The sequence below is a fragment of the Podarcis raffonei genome, chromosome 8 (genome assembly GCF_027172205.1).
Source record: "Podarcis raffonei isolate rPodRaf1 chromosome 8, rPodRaf1.pri, whole genome shotgun sequence".
Lineage (NCBI taxonomy): Eukaryota > Metazoa > Chordata > Lepidosauria > Squamata > Lacertidae > Podarcis > Podarcis raffonei.
The window spans coordinates 23,444,935-23,472,033 of NC_070609.1; the positions used below are offsets into that span (position 1 = coordinate 23,444,935).

Here is a 27,099-nt window from a genome sequence, read left to right on the forward strand (position 1 = left end):
CTTAAGCAGAAATAACAATCGCAAAGACAGCATCTTGGAGCATATGCAGAGGATTTTTCCCCAACCACTAAGCTACCACAGAGTTCCCCCCACACAGAGAGAGAGAGAGAGAGCACAGACAGCACAGATCAGAGCCTCAACAGCTCTTCTCTCTTTTTGGGAATGAAGCACTAGTCCCACTTCTGCTGCAAGTAAATTACAACCAGAGAACAACTCCCAGAGTTCCCTGTAAAGAGGGCTTTTTAAACCACTCTGCAAATTGCAGCTGTGCAAGGGGAATAAGGGTCTCCAAAAAACTCTCAGCACTCTTATTAAACTACAGTTCCCAGGATTCTGTGGGGGAAACCATTGTGTGTCGAGGTCCCCAGGACCACCCCAATAACTCACACATCACACCAATATTTTTGTTTAAGGTTTTTGGCATAATTTTGGCCACAACTTTATTAAAATACAAACATGTGAGTGGTTGCTTAGGCATTGGTTGCGACTAGCTGCCCCCACTGTGGGGGACAGTCTGACATTCCACACGCCTGCAAAATTCAGAAAAGGAGAATACACTTGGGGCTAGCGACGGAGCAGGGAACCTGCCCTCAGCCCACCCCAAATGCAGCCAGGAGCTCTTGCAGTGGCCCGAGCCCCCTTGACAGGATGGACAAGCAATAGTTAGCCCCCGATTCCTTTAACGGAATCCCTTGCAGCAGCAGCATTAGAGGGGCAGGCACAGCCAATCCATGCCCCTCAGCCAACCAAACCATAAACCAATGCCTAACCACAACCTTACAAGTTGTGACAATTTACTACGCAGTAGACAAAAACCAAATGGCCCCAGCCAATCAGCCAGATGGACAAAATTCCTACCGGGCCCCCGCCCCAAGAGCAGACGGCCCCATGACAGGCATAGCAAGGTCAAGCGAACAACCCTAATTCTAGGGAGGGGGGACGGGCAATCCGTTGCATGGGCGAAAAGAGGAAGCCTGAGCCTCGTGCAAGGAGTTTTAGCATTTCTGGCTGTCAATCAACAAATGGCAACATTAACTTCTTCCCAACGACAAGGGAAGCCCAATCGCATCAGTGGCCAACGGTCAATTAGCCCGCCCCATAACTTTGGAGTCTCCTGGCGGCCCCCACCGCAACACGTGCTCTCCATGAAGGAGAACACGCTATACTGTTTGAAGTAGTATAGTAGTGGTTTAAATGTACAGTGTGACTGTGACTTCAGTCAGTCTACTGAGTCCTGAGAAATCTGCAACTGCACAGCAGTTGAAGCCTGGCTGACAGGAAGGGATGGCTTACAGGAAGATGAAGGCAATGGAAGAAGGTAATTTTGGAATCCAGAACAGATGGCTCCCCCCCTCCCTTTGTGGCAAAGCCATTATTAACAAGACCATTATCCTAAGTCTGTATTATCAATCACAATGGGGCCAGAAATTGTCTTGCAAAATCACCATAAAAGGGGGAAAAACCTAGTATAAAAACAACCAATAAAACAGATGTAAAGCAAAGCAAGTTGGTGATAGATGCTATCATATGAACAAATTGGGTCTCCTTTTTATGTTCTGAAAATGATTTTGAGTATAATCACTTATAAATGCATCCTATTAATATCAGTCTCTCCCTTACAGCCCAAAATTGGAAGATTAGGTGTTTATGAAATTATAGCAATGTCTTTTATGGCAGCTATAATTTAATTTGTAACTTTTGCACAAAGGGCTGAAACATTCAGCCCATCTGGATTTTTGGAGGCCTCCATGTAGATCTCTCTCTCTCTCTCTCTCTCTCTCACACACACACACACACACACACAGAGAGAGAGAGAGAGAGAGAGAGAGAGAGAGAGAGAGAGAGTCCCACCTTATCAATATTATTGCCACTTGAATCGTAGCCAAATAGACCATGATAACTATTTACAACTTGCCTGGAAACTCGCTAGCTGCTTCCCTTCAGCTTTTATTGCCTTGACACTCCTATCTCCACCTGGATTTAAGCCATTTAATTTCGAGTTCCGCCTCTTCGAATCATTTAACACATAGCTGCTTCTGACTTTAAGCAGTGCTCAGCAGGCTGTTAGGCAGTTCAGAGGCCATTAGCATAACAAATGTCATCGCATCTCTGAAGCTCAGCTTGGGGGAGAGCCGGGGACAGGGATTCAGCTTCTCCCATCAAGTATCTGCAGAGGGTTTTCCCCCATCCCACTCTTCTTTGCACTTTGGGACCTCCACGGCATACCCTCCAACGTTTTTGTCCCCAAAACTGGGACATCAGAAGGGTTGCGCCAAAGCACCTTCCAGTCTGTCGCTCTGGCGTGAGTCAAAAGGGGTCGGAAGGTGCTCTGGTGCAACCCTCTTGACTTGCACCAGAGTGAGCATCTTTTGGTCTGGCTCTCTGGTGCAAGGACTCACGCCAGAGTGCCAGGCCAAAAAAGGGACATTCCATGATGCAAACTGAAGCCAGGATGGGCTTCTGTGATTCGAGGATGTCCCACTTAAAATAGGACAGTTGTCAAGATGGAAGGAAGAAACAACCCCGACCAGAGAAGAATGGTAAATCAAGTTGATGGACTATGCCAAAATGGCAAAACTAAGTGGGAAGCTCAGGAATCGATAAGATAAGATTTTTTTTAAAAAAAGAAAAGAATGGGAAATGTTTATAATGCATATACAAAATCATTGCAAGCAGGTCAAAACATTAGCAGGATTTGAAACACACTTGTAATGTAACAGAATGTATAGATAATCTGGGAAAAGAAAAAAATGGAGAAGTATTGATATGCAATTGAAAATAGAGTCAATAGGACCCTTGGAAGGAGTGGCGGGGGGAGGTCAGGAGATTCAGAGTAATCTTGAGAATTAGATTTGGAATTGTTTTTGTTGTATGTTTATATTTTGGAAAATCAAAAATGTATTTCAAAATAAATAAATATATAAATGAAAGACAGTTGTGGGGTATGCCTTGCCTACCAGAGGGTCTGTGGCACATACCCCTCAACAGTCCAGGACATTCCCAACAGGGGGCGGGGGCTGTGCTTTCATGCAGGTCACATGACTCACACAAGAGCATAGCCTGGAAGACGTGCATCCTGTTTTTGCACTGGGACACGCTGGAGGGTTTGGTGGCACCATTCACATAATGAAAACGACTGCAGAGATATCTACCTTTTCAAAAGTAGGGAGGTCCACAGTACTTGGCTGATGGGGAACCACTGCTCTAAATTATTCCCCCATCACTGGATGGGGAATAAATTGCCATATATATATATATATATATATATATATATATATATATATATAATGTACACACAATTACATGTATATGTAATTGTAACCTGAATACAACACACCAAATGTCTCCTGTGGATTAAAAAATCACATGTGACTATCTCAGAAATGGAAGCCATCTTAGGTCCCATCTGCACTACACGGTATCATATCAGTCATGACTTCCCCCAAAGAAGTCTGGGATGTTTGTTTGTTAAGGGTGCGGGGAGATTTTAGGAGACCCCCTATTCCCCTCACAAAGCACCTCTTCCCAGAGTAGCATAACGGTCAAACTCCTGGGAACTGTAGCTCTGTGAGGAGGCCAGAGGTCTCCTCTCCAAACTCTTAACAAACTACGCTTCCCAGTACAGGGGAAGCCATGACTGTTTAAAGAAGTATGATACTGCTTTGAGTGTTTAGTGCAAATGGGGCCTTTAAAGGCACCTGACTCATACACACATGGCCGGAATAACCTGAAAATGCAACAGACAATCAATCAACCAACCAACCAATGTAAGCCCTGGATTCTGTAAGTTAAGTAAAATGATCCCATTTATATAAATCTAGGAATGCTTTCTTGACAGCACCCTTTTAAATTTTAATCGCATTTACTCATTTGATTCATTTAATTTCCATGAAGCCACATGGATGCAGGTTTTTGTTTTGTTTTTTAAAGAATCATTCGCTGGACAAATTCCAGTTTCGGCCGAACGAAAACAGAGCAATTAAACCAGCGTGATCCAATGCAGGCCAACGAAGACGTGCTCCGTCCCTGCCTTCTACTGGATGAGGGAAGAATTGCTGGCTATTGTGGCACAAATTCTGCCAGCCAGGCCCCCGTCCTTCCAAGACATTCCCGTTCTAAGCTGGTGGCACTAGAAGCGACATGTCTTGAAGTCTGTTCAGAGTCCAAACGCAGTCCTAAGATAGAATCACAGCTGGGAGGAAAACCTTGCATCATTCCTGAACCAGCGTCTGCTTTCATACTTATTTGCTGTTGAGCCGGGTTCATGCTGTGCCACTCATCCTGGCAATTTCATCAGCTCTTCTCTCTTCTGAGGACTGGTGGGGGTGGGGAGGCTAGCAGAAGCCAGCACAGAAAAGCCCAGAGGCGAGGGAAATAGTGGGAACAGGGATGAGAGGAAGAGGGTGGATTTTTTTGTTTTGCCCATTTCCCAACTCAGTGCATTGAATCCAAAGCCCAAGGGAAGATGTTCTTTAATTCGTGGCAGCGAGGGAGAGAAGCAGATGAGGGGGAAACAGTCAAGGAAGTTACTGCTGGATTTTGGTAACAACATAGGGATGTAGGAAGCTGCATTGTACTGAGTCATATCATTAGTCTATCTAGCTCAGTAGTGTCTTAATAGAGAGGCAGAAATTCTCCAGGGTTTTTTGCACAGGACATTCCAAGTCCTAGCTGGAGCTGCTGCAGCCCTGCTTCCATCTTTCCTCTTGCATTTCTTTAACTGGGGGCTAAAAGCAGCAGCAGTCACGAAATTAAAAGACGCCTGCTCCTTGGGGGAAAGGCGATGGCAAACCTAGACAGCATCTTAAAAAGCAGAGACATCACCTTACCAACAAAGGTCCGTATAGTTAAAGCTATGGTTTTCCCAGTAGTGATGTATGGAAGTGAGAGCTGGACCATAAGGAAGGCTGATCGCCGAAGAATTGATGCTTTTGAATTATGGTGCTGGAGGAGACTCTTGAGAGTCCCATGGACTGCAAGAAGATCAAACGTATCCATTCTGAAGGAAATCAGCCGAGTGCTCACTGGAAGGACAGATCCTGAAGCTGAGGCTCCAATACTTTGGCCACCTCATGAGAAGAGAAGACTCCCTGGAAAAGACCCTGATGTTGGGAAAGATGGAGGGCACAAGGAGAAGGGGACGACAGAGGACGAGATGGTTCTCGAAGCTACAAACATGAGTCTGACCAAACTGCGGGAGGCAGTGGGAGACAGAAGTGCCTGGCGTGCTCTGGTCCATGGGGTCACGAAGAGTCGGACACGACTAAACGACTAAACAACAACAAAAGCAGCAGCAACATTAGCAGAGACTTGTCAGAATCAGAGACTATCCAAAGCACGTGTGGAAACAACTGTCCTTTTCCGAAGGCTGGGAGAGAAGAGGCAAAAGGAGTTTTCCAAGAGAGGGAGTTTCCAGATCCTATGCACCACCACCAAGCAGGCCCTGTCCCATGTACACACCAGGTGAACTTCAGATGGTGGTGAAACAGGCAACCAGCAGAATGTACAAGCAAACAATGCACAAGTAACAATCAATAGGTATGCATCTGCCAATACTTAGTGATCCCCACTCCACTGGCAAAAACAGGAATATCATCAACTGAACTCATGATTTCCCTTGATCTCTCTCCCTGTACCTCCTGTTTTAATTGCTGCTGCTTCACTTTAACATTTAATTGTTAATTGTTTCATTGTATTTTGAATGTCGTTAGCCCCCTTGAGCACTACTTTGGTAAGTGGAAAGGTGGTATATAAAATAAGTAAGAGGAGGAGGAGGAAGATTTAGTCACAATGGCTATACGCTTCCTCCAAGATGAGAGACAGCAAACCATTGAATTCCGGTTGCTGGGGAACAACAGCAAAATAGGCTGGTTGTCAGGGGTGGCCCACCCCATTTTGCCAGCTGAAGAGAAACGAGAAGGGGCTGCCACTCACCTGACCCTGCTGCAAGCCTTGCTTACTGAGGTTGTGCAGCAGCACAACTCTGGTGGCAGCAGGGCTGCGCAGGGCACCACTCTGCAGTATTCCACCATCCGAGGTGGCTGCTTCAGCCCATGGACTGGGCAGCCCTGATTATTGCCCTCACATCCTGCTTTGGCATCTGTTTGGCTGCTGTGAATAATAGGATGCTGGACTAGATAGGCCTCTGGTCTTACACATTTATGGGAGTCTGATTCTGGATGGTTCAGCTCCAACTTCAACCCTATATTCATTGGACCATACAGTGGTTCCCACTGCTGAGGAAAAGCTCTTGTCTATTTATTCATCGCCATCTTCCACATTCCCACTCCCCACCAAGCATCGCTGCCTCAGAGCCGACATCCCTCTAATATTTTAAAGAGAAAAAGCATTTATTCAGTGGAACTCAGCCACATGCTGACTGATATGTCGATTCCCTTTTCGCCTCCAATTCTTCTCCCCTTGTGTGAAATTATTAATGTGCTAATGAGGTTGGGCCCACTTGGCCCAGGAAATGCTGTTCCCAACAACACCACTTTGAGTTTGCTCCTTCATCTGAACTGCAGCCAAGAGCTGTCTTTAGAAAGCCATCCTTTGCACAGTCCAATCTCCTAGGGCCTCATTTATTAATGACGAATATTTCCTCCTTGCAATGCCAGCCAAGGATGAGACAAAAATTAAACTGCTGCAGGGGACCTCAGAGTGATGATATCCTGCCTCAGCCAGTGGAGCGGGGAGAATGAAATTCTCTGGATGGCAGGTACCTTTCAGTTCTCTCAAATCCATAGGGCTTTTTAAAAGAAATACCTTAAGGGTGGGGAGCCTTTGACCCCCTCAGATGTTGCTAAACTACAACTCCCATCAAGCATGGCCAGTGGCCAGGGATGATGGGAGTTCAGTAGCATCTGCATCTCTGTTTGAATAGTTTTTAAGGTGTCTTCATTTTTTTTATTGTTTAACCACTTGTTGTTTGCCTCCCTGGGCTCCTTTGGGAGGAAGGTTAGGATATAAATTTAATTCACCATCATCTTGTGGAACTCCATCCCCACAGAGGTGTGTCTCGCTCCTTCATTATACAGCTTTCAGTGAATACTGAAGACGTAACCCTTGCTTTTAATGCTTGAGGTGCGCATTCCTAGAACCCACCTTATTTCTGCCATTTTAAATTGTTTTAAACTGTTTCCATATTGTGTAATATTGTGTTTCAACCCGCCCTGAGACCTGAGGGTTAAGGGTAGGTAATAAATTGTTGTTGCTGTTAAATATAGGCATCTCCCCACATATGCATCTTAGACTCAGGTGCAACAAGGGGCTGGGAAATAAATAAATAGATTTAAATTGCAAACAGGAGTGAAAACAGCCAGAAAAAAGCGGGAAAGCTGCAGACAGTGGCTAAAGCTACAGCTTTAAGTGTTTCAAAGCACTCCAGATTTTGCAAAGCGAGTGTTCCCTTCCCCATCATGGAGGTGTAATGATTAAGCCGCATGCGGTGTAGCCTAATTATCTTGTAGCTGGAATTTCAGTTGATACAGGTTTTTTCCCTCACTTGACCTCTTTCGGCTTCTACAAGCAATTTCAGCTAGTGCGCACCTATTAAGGGTACAGAACCCCTATCCTTCTTCGGTTTTCCTAATGGGGAATGTGGCACCCATTGGGTTTTCTACTTGTCAGGAATCTAATTAAAGGCATAAAGTCTTCATCAGGATATTTCTCAAAGGGGTGGCCTGGCAAAAGGAAAAAAATGACCTTGGGGCCTTAATTATCAAATTCCGCCTGCCCAACTGGGTTGTTAAGAGATCACGGCAAAGTGGTTTCACACTCAATTATTCACCCCACGCAGAGGTCATCTGACATTTCCACTGGGCTTATTGTGTGACATAATCCGCCAATATAGGATAGGGTTGGTCAGCCTTTTTTGTCCGCCGAGGGTCATATTTAGCAAGGAGTGGGCAGTCAGGGGCTACATGCCAGTAGGCTATCTCAAAAGCACAGCTAACAGCAGAACTATTGACATCACTGTGCTCTCTTTGGCCCCTGCTAAAAACATTTTCATTAGACAAGCCTGCCCAGACCCATTGACGCAGGCATGTTTGCATCACTTTGACTGTCAGTCTCAATTGTTTTAAAGTGTTTTTAGCTGTTTTCATTAACAGCTTTAATACTTCTTGCAATCTGCTTAGAGGTTTTACTACAGTCAAGAGGTATCTATGTTTTGCCATAATAAATAAATGCACCTGGCAGAAAACAACATGCCTCACAATATTTGGCCACCTCACACAGAAATATGACCTCCTGCAGCACTGAGCATGGCCTTATGGAAGAGGATTTTGACCACCTCCATGTGCCAAGGCTAGGAACCAGCCTTTTCTTAGTGGCAAAGTGTGCAATAAGATTGTCATGAGGAGGACATAGAAAATGGCACCTCTACTTCACATTGACCGGTGGCCCCTTCTCTGCTGCCTTAAATATTACTTAGCTTGAGGGACAAATCATTCTACACCAGATATAAGGCAGCTTATATGAATTATGGTGCTGGAGGAGACTCTTGAGAGTCCCAGGACTGCAAGAAGATCAAACCTATCCATTCTTAAGGAAATCAGCCCTGAGTGCTCACTGGAAGGACAGATGCTGAAGCTGAGGCTCCAACACTTTGGCCACCTCATGAGAAGAGAAGACTCCCTGGAAAAGACCCTGATGTTGGGAAAGATGGAGGGCACAAGGAGAAGGGGATGACAGAGGACGAGATGGTTGGATAGTGTTCTCGAAGCTACCAGCATGAGTTTGACCAAACTGCCGGAGGCATTGGAAGACAGGAGTGCCTGGCGTGCTCTGGTCCATGGGGTCACGAAGAGTCGGACATGACTAAACAACTAAACAACAACAACAATCTTAATTCCATTTTGGGATTCATCCAGTCCAGCCTTTTGCATGATGAATTCAGGGGAAGGGGAAGGTTGCAGGGTCACCAGGGGGGTGGAGGTAGTTCAGTTTTAGTTTTGGATGGAAGTAGTTCAGTTTTCCAAGCCCAGTTCTGGGAGTAGCACTGGGTTGTTTGCCCCACCACTAATTTAGTTCTTAAGGGACCACCAAACCAAAAGGAAGAAAGACATTCCAAGGCATAAAGGATGTGCACCTATCTATCTCTATCCATGACAGCAATCAATACAGCAACAGGAGGGAAAACCTAATCAAAAAGTAGAAAGTGGTGACTGAGCTGCGTCAGGATGAAATCCAACTTCAGAGTGTTAACAGACTTCATAGGCTGAGGGATGGAGGCCCAGAAGACGCAAATGAGTGTCACTCCAAAGCAATTGCTGATATACTGCAGCTCCCTGGTGAGAAAAACTGAAAAGGCTTCTAGCTTGGCTGTGAAGCATCACAAGGAAGTGCTAATGCTTTTTAGCAAAAGTCCAGCACAGGCCAAAATAAATAAAATAAAAACCCTCCCAAACCTCCTAGGGGAGGGGGTCCATCTTTGCTGCTGCTTCCAATCAAGCTGGCCCATTGGCCTGCTGGGCAAAATTAGAACAATACAGGAGATTGAGGCATGTTCAAAGCAAGCAACATTCAGAAATGTGTGTCTTGCCTTCAACATCCCTTCAAGGACTTTCAGTGTGCCAGACAGTCACACTGCATTCATTTCAGGAGATGCATACACGCTGTGCTCACCGATACCTCACTTATTCCGCTTCTTTGCCATTTCAATGAGGGTATTCCAAACAGGAGACATTTCTCTGCTTTTATTTCTGTCTGAAGACGAGAAAGTGGTGGCCAAAAGCATCAGAAAGGACAATCTGGGACTGTCCCACAGCCCACCCAAAAGAATAAATGTTGGGGGTCCAAAACAATGAAGTGAAGCTCTCAATCCATGCCACTGAATTCTTCATGAAGTTTGCAATCCTAGGCATTTGTGCTATGGATAAGTCTTACTGAACCCGCAGCAGCCATTGAAAAATGAGCAAGCTGCAGTACACGTTGTTTACTGTAAACTAGATTTCCAGTGATGGGATTTTAATCTGTGTTCACATATAACATTATCTGAAATTAGGGTTCCTACATCAGGAGCATCCCAGACCCTGAGATTTAAGGACTCAGCCCTGAGACCTAGGGACAGCCCCTCATCACATCATGGGGGCAGGCTCCATTCATCAATGGGAACAAGCCCTGGAGATGGAGGTAAATTGGGGAGCAGAGGAGGGCAAACCCCCTCATGGTGTCAGTGCTATAATTTGCAGACAGCTCCCACTAGGCTGGAACTTACAAGCTACATGTACAGTCATCTTAATAATTTTATGATTATTACTATTAAAGGCACTCTTGCACACCTGGAGATTGCAGGTCAGCCCTGGAAGTCTGGTAAAGGTAAAGGTAAAGGGACCCCTGACCATTAGGTCCAGTCATGACCGACTCTGGGGTTGCGGCACTCATCTCACTTTATTGGCCAAGGGAGCCAGCGTACAGCTTCCAGGTCATGTGGCCAGCATGACTAAGCCGCTTCTGGCGAACCAGAGCAGTGCATGGAAACAGCGTTTACCTTCCCACTGGAGCGGTACCTATTTATCTACTTGCACTTTGATGTGCTTTCGAACTGCTAGGTTGGCAGGAGCAGGGACCGAGCAACGGCAACTCACCCTGTTGCGGGGATTCGAACCGCCGACCTTCTGATCGGCAAGTCCTAGGCTCTGTGGTTTAACCCACAGCGCCACTCGCATCCCTGGTAGCCCTATCCAAAATGCATATGCATCTTGCACTTTTGGTACAGATTGCTATGGTTTTGATGTGTTATTTCTCCATCCAGCTTCACATTGATGAGAGTCTGTAAGCTCTCCCTAACTCGGTTCTAGCTATGAACACTTTTGTACAGAGCAAAGGCATCCCTGCCCTGTCAATGCCACCTGGAGCGAAAACAAAAGGAAATAAATGCAGGCGTGCGGATGTGAACAGCCAGGGAGGGGAAGAGCTGTGAAATGCACAGGGAAAACATTCTTTCACTGAGCTCTAAGGGGGTAACATGAACACACTCATTATAAGTAAATTGTACCCTCTGCAGCAACCATGCACAGGTTCAACATCCCACAGATGCCACTATGCAGAGAAGTTGGAAGCTGTTGTTTTTTGCCTCACCACTGCCAGCATGTAAAGAACTTTGTGCTATCTTCCAAGGCTGCAGACCATGTGAGATAGACCAGGAAAAAGTCCAACCCTGCCCAGTCATACTGCCACCACCCCTGTAGTCCCCCAGTCCTGAGCCAGGAAAAACTCAGGTTGTTTCCTTGGGAACTGCAAAGACAAGAGTCAGACAGTCCACTCGCTGTTTTCAGAGCTCCAAACCCACAAATTTGAACTAGATGATTCTAAATTACTCAGTAGTGTATGGCCAAGAAGCCAGGTACCAGATTCAGAGCCAAGCTTGCTACAAGAAGCCACAAAAGGAATAAATGCAACACTACATGAAGGAGGCGATAAACATAGAATAAGAACCTTTTACCAATAAAAGGCGGTTAGGAAAGGCTAACAGAGTAAAAACACCTTTGGGACTTCAAGTATAGAATAAAATAACAAAGCTAGCTTGCCTCACCCAACAATTAGGGTGCGACAACCAACCATTAGAGTCGCGGAACCCACCAGGAACTGCATCAAGACACACACGCTGCCTGCAATTCAAGGTCCTTCATCCAAACAGAGGCTATTAGACCCAGGTCAGAGACTAGTTTTTATACATAAAGGCCTGGATACAGAAGGGTAATTTTCCTTTGGCCAATAAGGGTCTAGAGACCTATTTCCCCAGCTGGAGATGCGGGAAGGCCATGCAGCTCCCCAGTGGCTTCCTACAGTCATTGTGACCTTGATGCAATCTTGCATTGGACACTCACACAGGTGGCGAGATGGACTAATTAAATTGAACTCTTTTGCCACAGGAAGGAAGAAACCTAGCAAGCTGCCTTATTCTGAGTCAGACCATTGATCCATCTAGCTCAGAATTGTCTGCACTGACTGGCTCTCCAGGGCTTCTGATCAGGAAGGCTCTCTCAGTCCTACCCAGAGATACTGAGGATTGAACATGGGACCTTCTAGGGATGTTTGAAGTCCGGACCTAGCACATCAAAGAGAAGGCAAGGTGACAGTCCTTTTCCTGCCACACTAGCTCTCACTTGCAGTCTGCACGCATGCACACATGTACATTTAAAAGGGAGGAGCATCCAAACATATCGCAACATTCCACTTGCTATCCAAAGTGGTGCAATCCAAAAAGCACTGCATCCTGTGCCCTTTGTGTGGCTTTGAATTGTCCTTCGTTGTCACAGTCAGGGCTAAACAAGATCTGACACAGAAAATCCACGACGATCTCCCATGATTGGATCGGCAGCTGCAGGGGGTGGGGGATCGGATTGGGGCCATGGCTATGACGGAGGAAGGGTTTAATCTTTTTATGTGCACCGTTTGTTGATTTAAACCAAGCCTGTTCCCAAGCTCCTAGGGGCGAAATGACAGGTGCCTGCATTGCATTCCTCTTTTTCTCCTCCTCCTCCACCTCTTCTTCTTCTTCTTCTTCTTCTTCTTCTTCTTCTTCCAGTTAGGCTTTTAGCAGCTTCAGGGAGGTAGCTTAAATTGGGAACATGGCCCAGGGAGAGAGTTAATACCTTCCACACACACACACAATTTCAGTTCCACATCCCCAGCTCTAATCAAAGAAAAATATGTCAGTAGATCTAATCGCCGGCCTTCCACATCACATCTTCTTATCTGACAAAGGCGTTCCCCTGGTCCTGCACATCCCACAAATGGAAAAGGGACTGATCTTGCAGATAACTAGTTCTTCCCTCTAACTCCACGCTGGGAGAACGGTATTGGAAAGAAGCAGTGGCACTTCTGCCATCTCTGGCTGTGAAGAGAGTTCATTAATAGCCAAATCAATACACTGCTTCCTTTGTTCCAGAGTGTTCACCCAGCTCGATACAATTTGAGGGCAGTTTTAATTGACACTCAACAACAGGGATCAGTCACTCTCTGTTCCCTGTGCTTCATTTGCTTGGGGTAAGGGGGGGTGCTGTGCATGTGTTTACCAGTGGCACTCACTCAACACCAGTAACTCCTGCCAGTTAAGCACAGATTGAGGTCTTTTTTCAGATCAGGAGGGTTGGTGTCCTCTGCTGGAACACCACAGGGACTGACTGACCCTCTGGAAAGTGAATGAGGTGATAAGGAGGCTTTCGGGTTTGTTTGAAGCAGGTTAGTAGAGAGCAGGTACAGAGAATCATTGGCTCTCCCGATCTTGCCAAACTACAACTCCCACCAGCCCCACTGTGCCTGAAGGATGATGGGTGTTGTACTTCAGACAAGGATAGCCAAAGGATCCCCACACCTGGTACAGAGTAAGTCAGAACAGGGGTGTAGCATCGAGGATGCCACGGGGGCCGTGGCCCCAGGCGCTTAATTTTGGAGGGGGCATGAACCAGGCACCCCACACACAGGCACCCCCAGCCCAGTGCTCCTCTCCACCTGCCAATGGCCATGTCGGCTGGCCGGGCTCCTCGCTGTGTGGGCAGGCAGGCAGCTCAGTGTATCCCTGGTTTGCTCCAGTAGGAGTAGGGGCTGGGCTGGCACACACACACACCTGCCCAGCTCACACATGCCTGCCCTGGGTGCCAGCAACCAACTCCCTCAACCATTCCTAATAAGGCTTGGTTTCCAGACCCTTTATCATCTTGTTCACCATCCTCTGCACATTATCCATTAAGTTCACATTAAGCAGTACAGAATTTTTCATCAGCATCCCAGAGTTTTACGAGTTGCATCTATGTGGTCACATTTTCAACACGAAATACACATGCTTGTGCATTTATTTTTCATCTGCAAAATTCAGAGAAGTGCGTAATCCATCAATACCTGCGTTCAAAAACACATATAAGTCCAGGACCTGGTCAGTTCCTTTTGAAATGCAGACTCAATGAATTTCCTCTCCACTCCTACAAGTTTCTTGAATCAGTATTGCAGGCATGTTGCGTTGTGTCATGAAACACTGCTGGGGTGAAAAGCACCAAGACCCAACATCTTCTGACCCCACATAGTAAATTAATAACTCTGCTAGGGTGATTTTCAGGGTTCATTGAATTATAAAATTGTAGTGTTGGTATCCCAAGGGTCATCTAGTCGACCCCACTGCAATGCAGAAACCACAGCTAAAAAAAATCCTTGACTAATGGCCATCTAACTTCTGATTAAAAACCTCCAATCAGGGAGAACCCACCACCTTCTGACATAGTCCTTCCACTGTCAAACAGCTCTTGCCTTCAGATATTGCCATTTCTGTCAGGAGAGTGTTTCCCATGAAAACGCCACAGCAAAAAGCAATGTCAAAAGTTCCATTCATAACAGATGAGAAATGTGTGCAGAGGATCTCATCTCTAGTTTTCTTGGGGGGGGGGCAAAAGAAGAGGGCTCCGAATGAAAGGAAATTAACTAGGACATTTCACCACAGCCAAAGCCACTTAGAAAGAAAAACAGAAGGGGTGAGGGAAGCTCAGACTTCAGTCAAATTGTAATGGTAGTGCAAGTCATGCCCTGTGTAAGGAAAATGTGCTTCTTCCCCCCCCTTCCCCTCATGCACATTGCCAGAAATCTGCTGCGTAGCAAATCTCTTTCAATGCCACAAAATGTGCTGCTGTGAAAATCCTCTACTGAGCCCATTAGCAAGGTCTTCCCTCCCATAGCAAGCAGCTTGAAAAGGGTCGCGTTTCTGGCAACAGGGAGTTCACAAGCGCTACTGGCGATGTCACCAAAGCTCAAGAGTAAGTGGGCCAGAGGAGCAGCAGTTTCCAATGATGAGGCCGGTGGACAGAGGGGGCGAGGGCACATAGCAGGCATGGAGAACAAGGGTTTGGAGCTGACTGACAAGCTTTGCAGAAAGGGAGCCAAGCCAGAGCCTGCGAGATGGCCAAGCATGCTCCATCGCTCTTTCATGCAGAGCTTGCCACTTGAATTACGAAAAGGGAATGGCTGCTCCTCCCATTGCATGTGTAGCGCCATATCTCATTGCAAGGTCCCTTTTAAAACAAAGCTCTCAGGCATGGATTGATGGATTGTTCTAACCTAATGCAAATCTATATTTGGTTGTACAATGGGTAAATTGTCACTACCTGCCAAATCATGGTCTGCAAGTAGTTGCCAAATTAGGATCTGAAACTATGATTGGAGATGGATTTAAAGTTCTGCCTCAGCCAACAAACCATAGAATTTACAGCTGGAAATCTAGTTCAACTCTCTGCAATGGCTTGGGAGGTTGCTCTGCAGGGCCAGCTCTTCCATTAGGCAGAGCTGTCACATACAGTATCTGCCCACCCTAGGAGAGTCTCACGCCCCTAGCCTTTAGATAAGCTGAAGTAGCTAACTAGCAAAGCTTTCCCATGAAGAAAGTGTATTTGTCTGTGCTTCGTTCTGATGGGATTTTCCCTGGCATAGAATACTTCAGTCAAAAAGGACTTGAGAAATTGTCATCATAAAAAGTAATGTGCTTCAGGCTATCAAACAGTATTTACATACAAACAAGATATGGTGTGGATGCACATTAAAAAAATATACAGATACAGTTGTACCAAAAACAAATTTCGAAAGCTTGCTTAAGAGTCTTAAAGAGCTTGCTTTGCTTTAAAAGATTTCACCCAAAAGGATCCTTCATAGCTGTCCAAGTGGAAAAGAGAAGAGTTGCGTACATAGCACCATACTTTGAAAGTGTATGACTTGTCCCTGGGAACTATAAGGGTGCTTAGAATTTGTAGCTCTGTGATGGTTAAGCTACAGTTCCCATTATTCTCAAGGGGGGGGGGAGTTAAATGCTTAGGGTTTTAAATGTGCTTTAAATGTATACAGTGGCAGCACCAGAAAAAAAATGTGGGGGAGCACAGAAGGGGCAAAGTATATTTCTAGGTGGGTGACCTGTGTCCCCCTTGTTAAGGTCTCCTGAAGGAAAAATAAATGTTAACAAGGAGTCCAGCAATGGTGTGGGTGAGCTCCTTTTGCTTGCCTCCCCCAATGCCACCCATGAATGTATGGCACATATGCAAGCCAAAAGCCTAGTAAGGAGATTTACTGACACCAGAGTCAGGGAGATTTTGTTGGGAAGATGCAGATTTCTAAAAAGCTTATATATAACAGTTCACAAAGGATGGAATGAAGTTCAGCATTCTTTAGCTTTTAATATACCAAAATGCACAGCTGTGATCTGGATGTAATATTTGCCAGCAATTGAATAATAATAATACAGCTTAAGGTGAGAATAAGTTGGTGTTTGCATGCTTCAACATTCTGCTGCAAATAAATGTGCAATAATTAGGAGGCAAGCAATTTACCCTACAATAATTTTGCAAAGTTCAGGAAAGCAAAAGATGCTATAATAGGAATACTTAAGCAAGGGGGGAAAGGCTTTTTTTTGGGGGGGGGGAATGAATCCATCTTCCACTAATATCCATGAGGTTACTGCCTCAGGTCAAGGGGCAAAGTGGCACCAAGGTGCTGGATGGCCCTGAACCCCCTACTGTAGCCTGGTGCTCCCGGATGAGCAGCATATGGTCCCACCACCACTTTTGAAGCAAAGTTCAAATGCCAGCCTGGAAGGCACCTGTATGTGGAATGGGATGGTGACTATCTTATTCTTCACCTCAAGAAGCAAATGCCCTTTGTTGCTCTGCCTGTCTGAGTACAGCATCCCGTGGAATTTCTGAGCGAAGATAAGGAAAAGAGGCAAACCATGGTTTGCTTGTATAGCGCAGAACAAAAAAAAAGCACAGCTAAACTGTGGTTAGCACAAACTGCAGTTTCTTAGGCAACAACCAACTCCTAGCCTGTAGTTGCAAGGACCATAGTCCAAATGAAAACTAGTGCTTGGCAGATGCATAAATGATCCTGGTGGTGCTGCTCCTTGTAGCAAGCCAGGGAAGAGCTACTGGAGTAGAAACAAATCCACAGTGCTGGGGGGGGGGGGAGTCAGTCAATGACGATGATGTTTGTCTATGATATTTTCACAACAACTTAAGAGGATGTTCTCACTTTGGCAAAGGAAAAATGAAGAAAAGCTTTCATTAAAAAAAAGAAAACAACCCTCTCAGCCCCGCCTTTAATACACAAAAATGTTCCATACAAGAAGGAAGAACAAATTACTCTTGGGCATAGGCCAATCTCTTGTCAACCACCACTTGCAGGCTTGTAGCAGCCAATCACAGATGATGAAGTCATTCTACAGCTCTGATTTATGAGAAAACTCAAAACAGTGTGGCCTGCCAAGATATCAGATAATCCTTTAACCCAGCCTCCCCCATAGAGATGTATGTACGCACGCATGTACGTACGTACGTATGTATTTGCCCTCTCAGAGGCCACCCCTAAATGTCTCTGAGGGTGGAGAAACTACCAAAAGGGGCCCCTCTGCCCATCTCAGCACCCGAGTGGATCTGTAGCGCAGGAAGTGGTCTTTCAGAGCTCTATATCCCTATGACGAGAGCGGAGGTCTCCTTAACAAAACTGCAGCTCCCACATTTCTTTAGGGGTGGCCATAACTGTTTAAAGTGGTATAATGGTGTTTAAAATGCATAGTGTGACTGTAACCTCAGTCGGTTATTTCCCTAAACTTAAAGTTCCATCATATGAGTTTCTAGATTTAACTATTGGCCACTAAAAACACATACAAACATATAATTTGAGAAAACTGAGCCTCTCCAGTGGCATCAGAATTCTGTTATGATGTTGAGGGGGAGAAAATAATTGCATCGTGGTAGAAGGCCCCACAGAGAATAGAGTGCCCCAATGGGTGGGTTGTACAACATGGCGTTCCCCATGTTCAGATATCTCTCTTTCTCTCTCTGTCTCTTTCATTCTCTCCCTCCCTCTGCCCTTGGGAGGAACTTTGCCTGCCCCCCTACAACCCAGCACCTGCACCTTGTCACTCAATTAGCTAATGCCTTTCTCTCCAGAGACAAGTCATATTTTTTCCCCCTGTGGCCATTTATCTATCTAGGAATCTAGTCTTCCAGCTGCCAACTGAAGAATAAAATTCACAGATGGATGAGCAAAGATACAAGGAAGCTCCTGCAGACTCTACAGAGCTGTGCTTAAGAAACATTTTACAATACTGTAAAGAAAATATGGGTTAGTGGGAAACTCCTTCAAAGTCTTCCATGCATTCACAGCCCCAAGGACTTTAGAATGATTGAGGAATTTGACCATCAAGAATTTCTGTTCCAAATGACCTCATCTACACCTTCCAGATTCATGTGCAGATAAGAATTTTGCTAACTCCTGGCCTCCCTCTGTCTCTAGCTGTTGAGACACAGCTCTAAGCAAAATACTAGTTTGCTTTTGAGAGAAAATGTATGTATTTTGAAATGAATTTTTAGGGGGCTCTAAATTCACAGATTAATGTGGAAACTGAATGAAATGAGATTATATGGAGAGCGGGAATGAGAAGGTGACATGGATTAGGGGGGGAGAGAAAGATTTGTTCATTCTATATCCAGTACACTACAATAATGTCATTGCAAAAAGCTGGATAACATTTTGATCCTATGAGATCCAGGGCTCAGTAGCAACTAGTAAGATGACCCTGTTCATTCAAGGGTTTCTACTTAAGCAAACTGGGATGTCTGGTCTTTCTTTGCAAAGCTCCATTTACCTACCTCAATGGCTGGGAACCAATGGGTGGGTCAGAAACCTATCTCCCCACCCCAGAGGCTCAAATTTAACAGGTGGGTGGGCACTTGACTATCATGACTTCAAAGCACAGCTAGGCATAAAGGGCAGGCCCCTCAGGACTACTAGGGCACAGTCAACACACAGAGAATATCAAGCAATAATAATAATAATAAATCCCCCAGGGTCTCAAAGTCACACACTCTTTCCTGTCTCACATACATTTCATATTGTTATTTGAACTCAAAGAAGCTGTCAATTCACGAATCTCTCTGGTCAATCAGGTCTTTGAAGCAAGTGAGACCAGCAACAAAATGTCGCAAATTTTAACAGGAGTGCTTCTCTTCAGGCCTCAGCCAGCCATGCCCTCCTTTGGGATATTCCATTCCATCTGCTCCACCAAAACTGTTTTCCATTTCATCTTTTCCACTAACATTCAATATTTTATATCAAGCATGTTCAACCCTTATTTTGCTGCATTTTTTTGAGGGGTAGGTGTAATGTATTTATATTTGTACTACTGCAAACATTGATGGTTCTACCAGCATTCTGATATCTCCTTCTTGTTTCTCAGCGGTCTCATTTTGGATCCATTTCTGTCTGCACCGGCTGTGCCAGTTCTCGTTTACAGGGAGCGATGGCATCTAAGCTATAATTGCATCTAACCACTGAAGAAGATAGAGAGGACTGATCTTTGTTAGGCGTTTTTTTTAAAGAAGAGAGATGTGGCCCTCGGGTTCGAGTCACTTCAGAAAATTAAAAGTATTGAATCAATAAAGCTCTGACATTTCTCTCTCGAAACACTGGAATCATGTCATTGATTCTGCTTCATAATGTAAAGGGGTCAAGCAGCATAAAGCATGGTGCCTGCGAGCCATCCATCAAGCACTAGTAATGCTGTTTTCATTCCACATGCTGCCCTGAATCCAGATTGTCTTGCCCTTGCAAAATGAGCTTGGAGATGGATGCTCCACCGCCGTGGCAATGAAAGGTAGACCATTTGCTAACCAGGTCTGCAGCATTGACTTTCCTCACCCAACAGAGGGTTAAATGTGGACAAGTTGCAGGATCTGGAGATTAAACTTAGAGGTTCAGTGGAAACAATCCTTTAAACAAAGTGGTGCCAAATGACAAATATTGCAACACTAAAGAATGAGAATTGCAGCAGGATGGAGTGGGGGTGGGCACTGTTGAAACCCCCAGGTGAATGTGCACAGCGTGCTGAAAGCACTGCAGTTTTGGGGGTTGTCAGAGCCAGTATGGTGTAGTGGTTAAGAGTGGTAGACTCATAATCTGGTGAACCGGATTCGCATCTCTGCTCCTCCACATGCAGCTGCTGGGTGACCTTGGGCCAGTCACACTTCTTTGAAGTCTCTCAGCCCCACTCACCTCACAGAGTGTTTGTTGTGGGGGAGGAAGGGAAAGGAGATTGTTAGCCGCTTTGAGACTCCCTTCAGGTAGTGATAAAGTGGGATATCAAATCCAAACTCCTCCTCTTCTTCTTCTAACTAAATAATGCCCTTTTCCCACCTCTGTATCCTAGTTCTCTGCAACAGAGCAGGAGTGTTTGGTTTTAATATTAGAAGGAATGCATTGCTTAGAGAGCAGCCAGCATCTCACTGAGACTTAACAAGTCACAGTGAATACAAGATACCCTAATTACATCTGCTCCACTCTCTCTGCACACAATTCAAAGTGTTGGCTATGAGCTATAAAGCCCTATATGGCTCAGGTCCAGGCTACCTGATGGACCATATTCTCTCATGTGATCCTACCCAGGCTCCAAGTTCTTCTGGGGAGGTCCTTCTCCCAGGTCCACCACCCTCACTGGTACATTTGGCAGGGATGCGGGGGAGGGCCTTCTCAGTGGATGCTCCCAGAACTTTACAATTTCCATCCTAGAGAGTCTAGACCAGCTCCCTCCTTGCTGTCGCCTTCTGCCAGCAGGTGAAGACCATTTTGTTTCAACAGGCTTTTGGGAACTTGCTGTTTTTAAGGAAAGGACCATGTATAGTGTGCCACACTGGGGGTTTTCTTTTTACTATCTGCATGTGTGTGTGTGTGTGTGTGTGTGTGTGCGCGCGTGCTGTTTAAAAGATAGTTTAATTACTTTTTAACAATAACCTTTTATCTGTATTGGTTTTAAATTTTGTGAGCTGCTTTGAATCCCGATTCTGGGGGAAAGGTGGGAAATAAATATATAAAGACATGGGACAATTTATAACTGAGGTGCAGTTCGGATGATGTGTTAGAACACATAATCTATGATGACACATAACATACATGATGGTTTCTTAAGCCGTACATCACCTCCCAGCATAGTTGGGAATTTTGGGGTTTCCACAGGCCCCAGGAGGGGTCATGCCAATTTCATTTACTGCTTATGACTACTTTGGTTATGTTTGCAATTATGCAATTTGTTCATGTTATTAGCCACCTTGAGCATGGTTTTGACTATGGAATGGCAGCATGCAGATAAAATAATGTATGTAAGTAAGTAAGTAAAAGGTCCTAGGTTCAATCTCCCGGTAGGGCAGCGATATGAGATCCCATCTTGGTTGGAGGATGGATGCTGACTAACAGATTGAGGTTGAATCCTGACAAGACAGAAGTATTGTTTTGGGGGGACAGGAAGCAGGCAGGTGTGGAGGACTCCCTGGTCTTGAATGGGGTAACTGTGCCCCTGAAGGACCAGGTGCACAGCCTGGGAGTCATTTTGGAGTCACAGCTGTCCATGGAGGCGCAGGTCAATTCTGTCTACCAGCTCCATCTGGTACGCAGGCAGAGACCCTACCTGCCCGCAAACTGTCTTGCCAGAGTGGTGCATGCTCTGGTTATCTCCCACTTGGACTACTGCAATGCGCTCTTTGAAGGTGACCCGGAAACTACAACTAATCCAGAATGCGGCAGCTAGACTGATGTCTGGGAGCGGCCTCCAAGACCACATAACACCAGTCTTGAAAGACCTACATTGGCTCCCAGTACATTTCTGAGCACAATTCGAAGTGTTGGTGCTGACCTTTAAATCCCTAAAATGGCCTCGGTCCAGTAACCTGAAGGAGCGTCTCCACCCCCATCGTTCTGCCCGGACACAGAGGTCCAGCGCCGAGGGCCTTCTGGCAGTTCCCTCACTGCGTGAAGCCAAGTTACAGGGAACCAGGCAGAGGGCCTTCTCAGCAGTGGCACCCACCCTGTGGAACGCCCTCCCATCAGATGTCAAAGAGAACAACAACTACCAGACTTTTAGAAGGCATGTGAAGGCAGCCCTGTTTAGGGAAGTCTTTAATGTTTGATGGACTACTGCATTTTAATATTTTGTTGGAAGCTGCCCAGAGTGGCTAGGGAAACCCAGCCAGATGGGTGGGGTATAAATAAATTATTATTATTATTATTATTATCATCATCATCATCATCATCATCATCATCATCATCATCTAAGGAAGCTGCTGGTGGTCAGCCTCAGGGATACTGAGATGGCTCAGTATGCAGTAGCTTCCTGTGTTCTTACAGGAGTTTAAGGTGTGGTTCAGAGTGTGCCTGCCAGGACAATAAAACAGATAAAATAAAATAGCTCCCTACTACCACCTGGTAAGCTTACTAGGGGCCTGCCAGGGGGCTGGCACCATACTTGTCATCCTCTTTACGTGCACCTTTTGCATGCCATCCTGGCTGCCATCCAGGCTACATTGTCCTCATGCCAAAAATCCCAATGCCAGCCCATGGATTGGGAGCTCTTTAATTGGCATTATTGGCATTGTGGAAGTATTGGAATGTGCTTCACACATGTCCAACATCTCATTTACATCAGACCTGAACCGGTCTGCTTACTTTTCCCTTCACTTCTCTGTTCCCTGTAAGAACTTTTGGCTTACAACACACATGGGTTGAGGGCTGAGGGGGTTCTTCATCTACAAAGGCCTGCTTTATGTTCTGCGTATGAAAATGTAGCCTCTTATAAATCACCCCTTTAAAGTCAGGAGGGGAGACTGAGTGAGCAAGAGTTAAAGTCAGAAAGAGAAATTATCTTTATGAAGTGGAGAGAGAGAAGGAAACACAAACTGAACAGAACCTCCCTCTCCCCCTCACACCCTACCCTGTGAAAAAATAAAACAATATATGAAAGGAAGCTGTGGGAGTGATGGCTAGCAGCCAATCTCTGTTCAAATAAATTCAGTGCTCTCTGGAATTGGCAGATATCCAATAAAAACTCATTTTAATCTAAGACCACGAGTCTCCGATGCAAAGTGCTCCCGAGAGAGGCCACAGCAATGTGAAATATTATTCATCTACCTAATGACTGAGATAGACTGGAGAGGACTGATAAAGCTGCAGCAGTGGCCTCCAACCTTCCTTGTCCACTCTCAGCAAACAAACCAAGAGGCGGGAAATGAGGATAAACCCCAAAAGCAAACCACAGAAATCCATGGTCTCTCCAAGCGACGGAAAAGCTGGCTGCATGATACTGATGGAGCATTTTGCCCAAGCACTAACAAAACCCCAAGGATCTTCAATGACACAACACCCCAGGCTTTGTGTTTTGGTTTTCTTCTCCAGTGCTCACAGTTTGAGAGGGGAAATGACGGTGACTTCCGTGGCCTGGAATGGAATGCTCCTAAAATGCAGACATTGCAGCTGAGCAAGACCACCAAGGAGGGGAGAGTCATAAGGAGAGGGATATTATGGCAAGCCAAAAACACTCACAGAAGGAAAAGATGGAAGGAGGTTTCACCCATGAGGTCTGGATCAGCTTTATTTGAAAAGGTCTCTAAAATGGAACACAAAATGTGCATTGGCTACAATGGGCATCTGGTTGCTTTCCCAAAATCTTTATTTCATTGTCTTTGTACAGGATACAAAAAGCACAGGTGAAGTCCAGGTGTGCCAGAGTTATTTGTGTAAACATCCACAGGCAATTAATCTTAAGGTAGAAGCATAGAAAGCTGCTCTATACCAAATCAAAGCATTGGTCTGTGCAGCTGAATATCATCCATGCTGACTAACAACAGATCTCTGATGTTTCAGACTGGTGATATTTCTGGTCAGGGAGCTGTTTGTTTGTTTGTTTGTTTGTTTGTTTGTTTGTTTCTTTAGTAAAAATTATACACTACTTGATTTTTTATATATATTAAGAACCTCAAAGTGGTTTCCAAAAAGATAAGGCAATAAAAGCAATAAAACAATCTGAAGCTTGCTTTGGAAGGAGCTCTCCGTGGTCCTGACTATTTGGTGCTGAACCAGAAGCTTGTTACACCTAGACAGAATATTTACTTCTATGGGCTCCAGTTCAGAGCCAGAAATGTGCTAACGATAGAATTTCCATTCTCTTTTCAATTTCTAAGCATATTAACAAAACTAGGTTGTATGGACTTTTGTCTGGAATTCCAGTTTAAGCCAAAATCTGTAGTCATTTCAATCCAGACCTATCTTTTAAAATTATTAGGAGGAGATTTATTTACTGGTTTTCGAGCCAAAGTGCCCTTTCCACCAGCTTACAGAGTTATTAAGACGCTAACACAGAGAAAATATGTTTAAGGTATTTTGTGGCAATGATTCCAGTTGGCACTATCTCAAGACACTCACGCCTTGCATTATAAGCAGTGCTAGATATCGTCGAGAAGCCAATATTTAGATCCTGCCAGCATCTCTTTAAGAAAGATTGACCATTTTTTGCATGTGGAATTCAAATTCCTGTGGTGCTCCATAATTACTTTAAAACTCAGGCGGGGGGCGGGGGAGAAGAACCAAAAATAATTATCTTGTCGAAAATTCAAATGGGGATAAACAGTTATTTTACAACAAGTTTGTGCTCTGTGTATATTTTGATTTCATGGACCAAAATGGAAGGTTGACCTTATTTGAAAAAATAAGGCCACTTGGGTTCTGTACTTTGGAGTCCTGTGGTGGCTTGCTGAGGAATCACTGAGTGGTACACAGCAAACAGACAGGAGTCAGAGCTGAGAGTTGAAACTAGGAAGGAGAGCTCAAGGGCAGAGAACAAACTGATACCCAGAGCCAGCAAAAACCATTGTTTCAAAGGCAAAGTCCCAGCCTAGACAGAAACCTAGACGTGGAGTTTCTGAGGAGGCGTTCACAAGTGAAATTAGATTATCACTGGGCCTCTGACGTGACACTTCTGAATGTCTGCAATCTCACATGTGTATTGAGGTTCATTTTATATTCATCTGGGACCCAGCTGGATAATAGATATGAATTCATATTTAATGCTCAATGATAAAATGCTGTGTTTTGCCAGGAAGCGTCCGAATTTTAAGTTTATTCTGGTTTTACATAATTTATTTTTTAACTTGCATAACACATTTTATTTCATTTTAATCATTTTCATATTTGTTACGGGTAATAATCTCCTTTTTTTTTTTAAGGGGCAAGTTACGATCTGCCAAGGAAACTCGGCATTCTAAATTTGTTTGTGATGTCGTTTGTGTCCAGCCTAATGTCTGTATCTGCTATGTTGCCTTACACTTTCATAAATTCTGTTTTGTAATGGTCCAGTGACTAGAAACGAATGAATCTGAACCTATTGAATGCTTGGGGAGTTGCTTCCTGTTCCCCTGTTCTCAAGTAGACACAGCCACATAGGCGGCTGCTTTGGCAACGCATCTTTTGATGTAGCACAAGTCAGCTGACTTGCAGAAGCTGGGCTGAGCTAGGAAGCAGGTGTTGTAACCAGTTCATCTCAACATTTTCAAGCACTTACGTTGCCCAAGGTTGGTAATTACCCAGCTTTGAATTTGAAATCTGCCCCACTGGTAATGCTTGGATGAATTACAAATCAAGCATCCTTTTCACTGCAAAGGATTTGGCATATTTTGTGGTAGGGAGGACACTGCCTTGTCTCTTAGAATATCTTTATTTGAATGATGTTGCTGGACTACAGCTCCCATCAGCTACAAAGCTACAATTCCTAGAATTGCCTGGGAAGAGGGGATAATTATTAATCTGCTCCAAAAATTGTAGCTCTGGGAGGGTAATTATAGAATCTTAAGAGTTGGAAGGGAACCCAAGGGTTATCTAGTCCAACCCCTTGCAACGCAGGAATCTGAGCAAAAGCATCCATGACAGATGACCACAACCTCTGCTTAAAAACCTCCAAAGACCAGCTCTCGTGGGAGTCTGTTCCACTGCCGAACAGCTCTTACTGTCAGAAAGTTTAGTCGGAATCTCCTTTCTTGCAACTTGAAACCATTGGTTTGAGTCCTACCCTCCAGAGCAGGAGAAAACAAGCATGCTCCCTCCTCCATGTGACAGCCCTTAAGATATCTGAAGGTGGCTATCAGATCTCCTCTCAGTCTCCTCTTTTACAGGGGTAAAACATACCCAGCTCCTTCAAGTGTTCCTCAAAACGCTTAGTTTCCAGACCCTTGATCATCTTGGTTGCCCTCCTCTGCACACCTTCCAGCTTCTCAACAACCTTCTTAAATTGTGGTGCCCAGAACTGGACACAGTATTCCAAGTGTGGTCTGACTAAGGCAGAGTAGAATGGTACTATTACTTCCCTTGATCTGGACACTATACTTCTGTTGATGCAGCCTGGAATAGCATTACAGTGGTACCTCGGGTTAAGTACTTAATTCGTTCTGGAGGTCTGTTCTTAACCTGAAACTGTTCTGAACCTGAAGCACCACTTTAGCTAATGGGGCCTCCTGCTGCTTCCGCGCCGCCGGAGCACAATTTCTGTTCTCATCCTGAAGCAAAGTTCTTAACCCGAGGTACTATTTCTGGGTTAGCGGAGTCTGTAACCTGAAGGATATGTAACCTGAAGCATATGTAACCCAAGGTACCACTGTACTTTTTTTTTTTTGCTGCTGCGACACAGTGCTAACTCATGTTAAGCTTGTGGTCCACCAGGACCCCTAGATTCTGTTCACATGTACTGCTAGTAGGCCCTTTGTCCCCCATCCTATATTTGTGCATCTGGTTCTTCCTGCCTAAGTGCAGAACCTTACATTTGTCCCTACTGGAATTCATTTTGTTAGCTTGTGCCCAGTTCTCCAATCTGTTAAGGTCATTTTGATTCTGATTCTGTCTTCTGCAGCATTAGCTACCCTCCCAGTTTGGTGTTATCTTCAAATTTGATTAGCATCCCCTCAATTCTTTCCTCAAAGTCATTTATAAATATGTTAAACAAAAACAGGCCCAGGACAGAACCCTGCAGCACCCACTTGTCACTTTTTAACAGGATGACGAGGAACCATTAATGAGTACTCTTTGGGTTTGGTCAGTCAATCATCTACAAACCCACCGAACAGTTACCTCGTTCAACCCACATTTTACCAGCTTCCTCACGAGAATATCATGGGAATATAATGATGTTGCTGGACTACAGCTCCCAAAATTCTGCCATGACTGTTTGAAATGGTATGTAACTTTAAATGTATGGCTCAGATGGGATCTCTGTTATAGAATGCCCTCTCTGGAGAGACTCGCTTATCACCTTCTTTGTTT

At 45.0% G+C, this 27,099-nt stretch overlaps 1 protein-coding gene across 10 annotated transcripts in view; it reads right to left on the reverse strand.

Moving 5' to 3' along the window:
* The window catches only part of PTPRU (protein tyrosine phosphatase receptor type U), a 372,040-nt gene that overhangs the window by 185,957 nt on the left and 158,984 nt on the right, over nt 1-27,099 (reverse strand). The window lies entirely within an intron of this gene.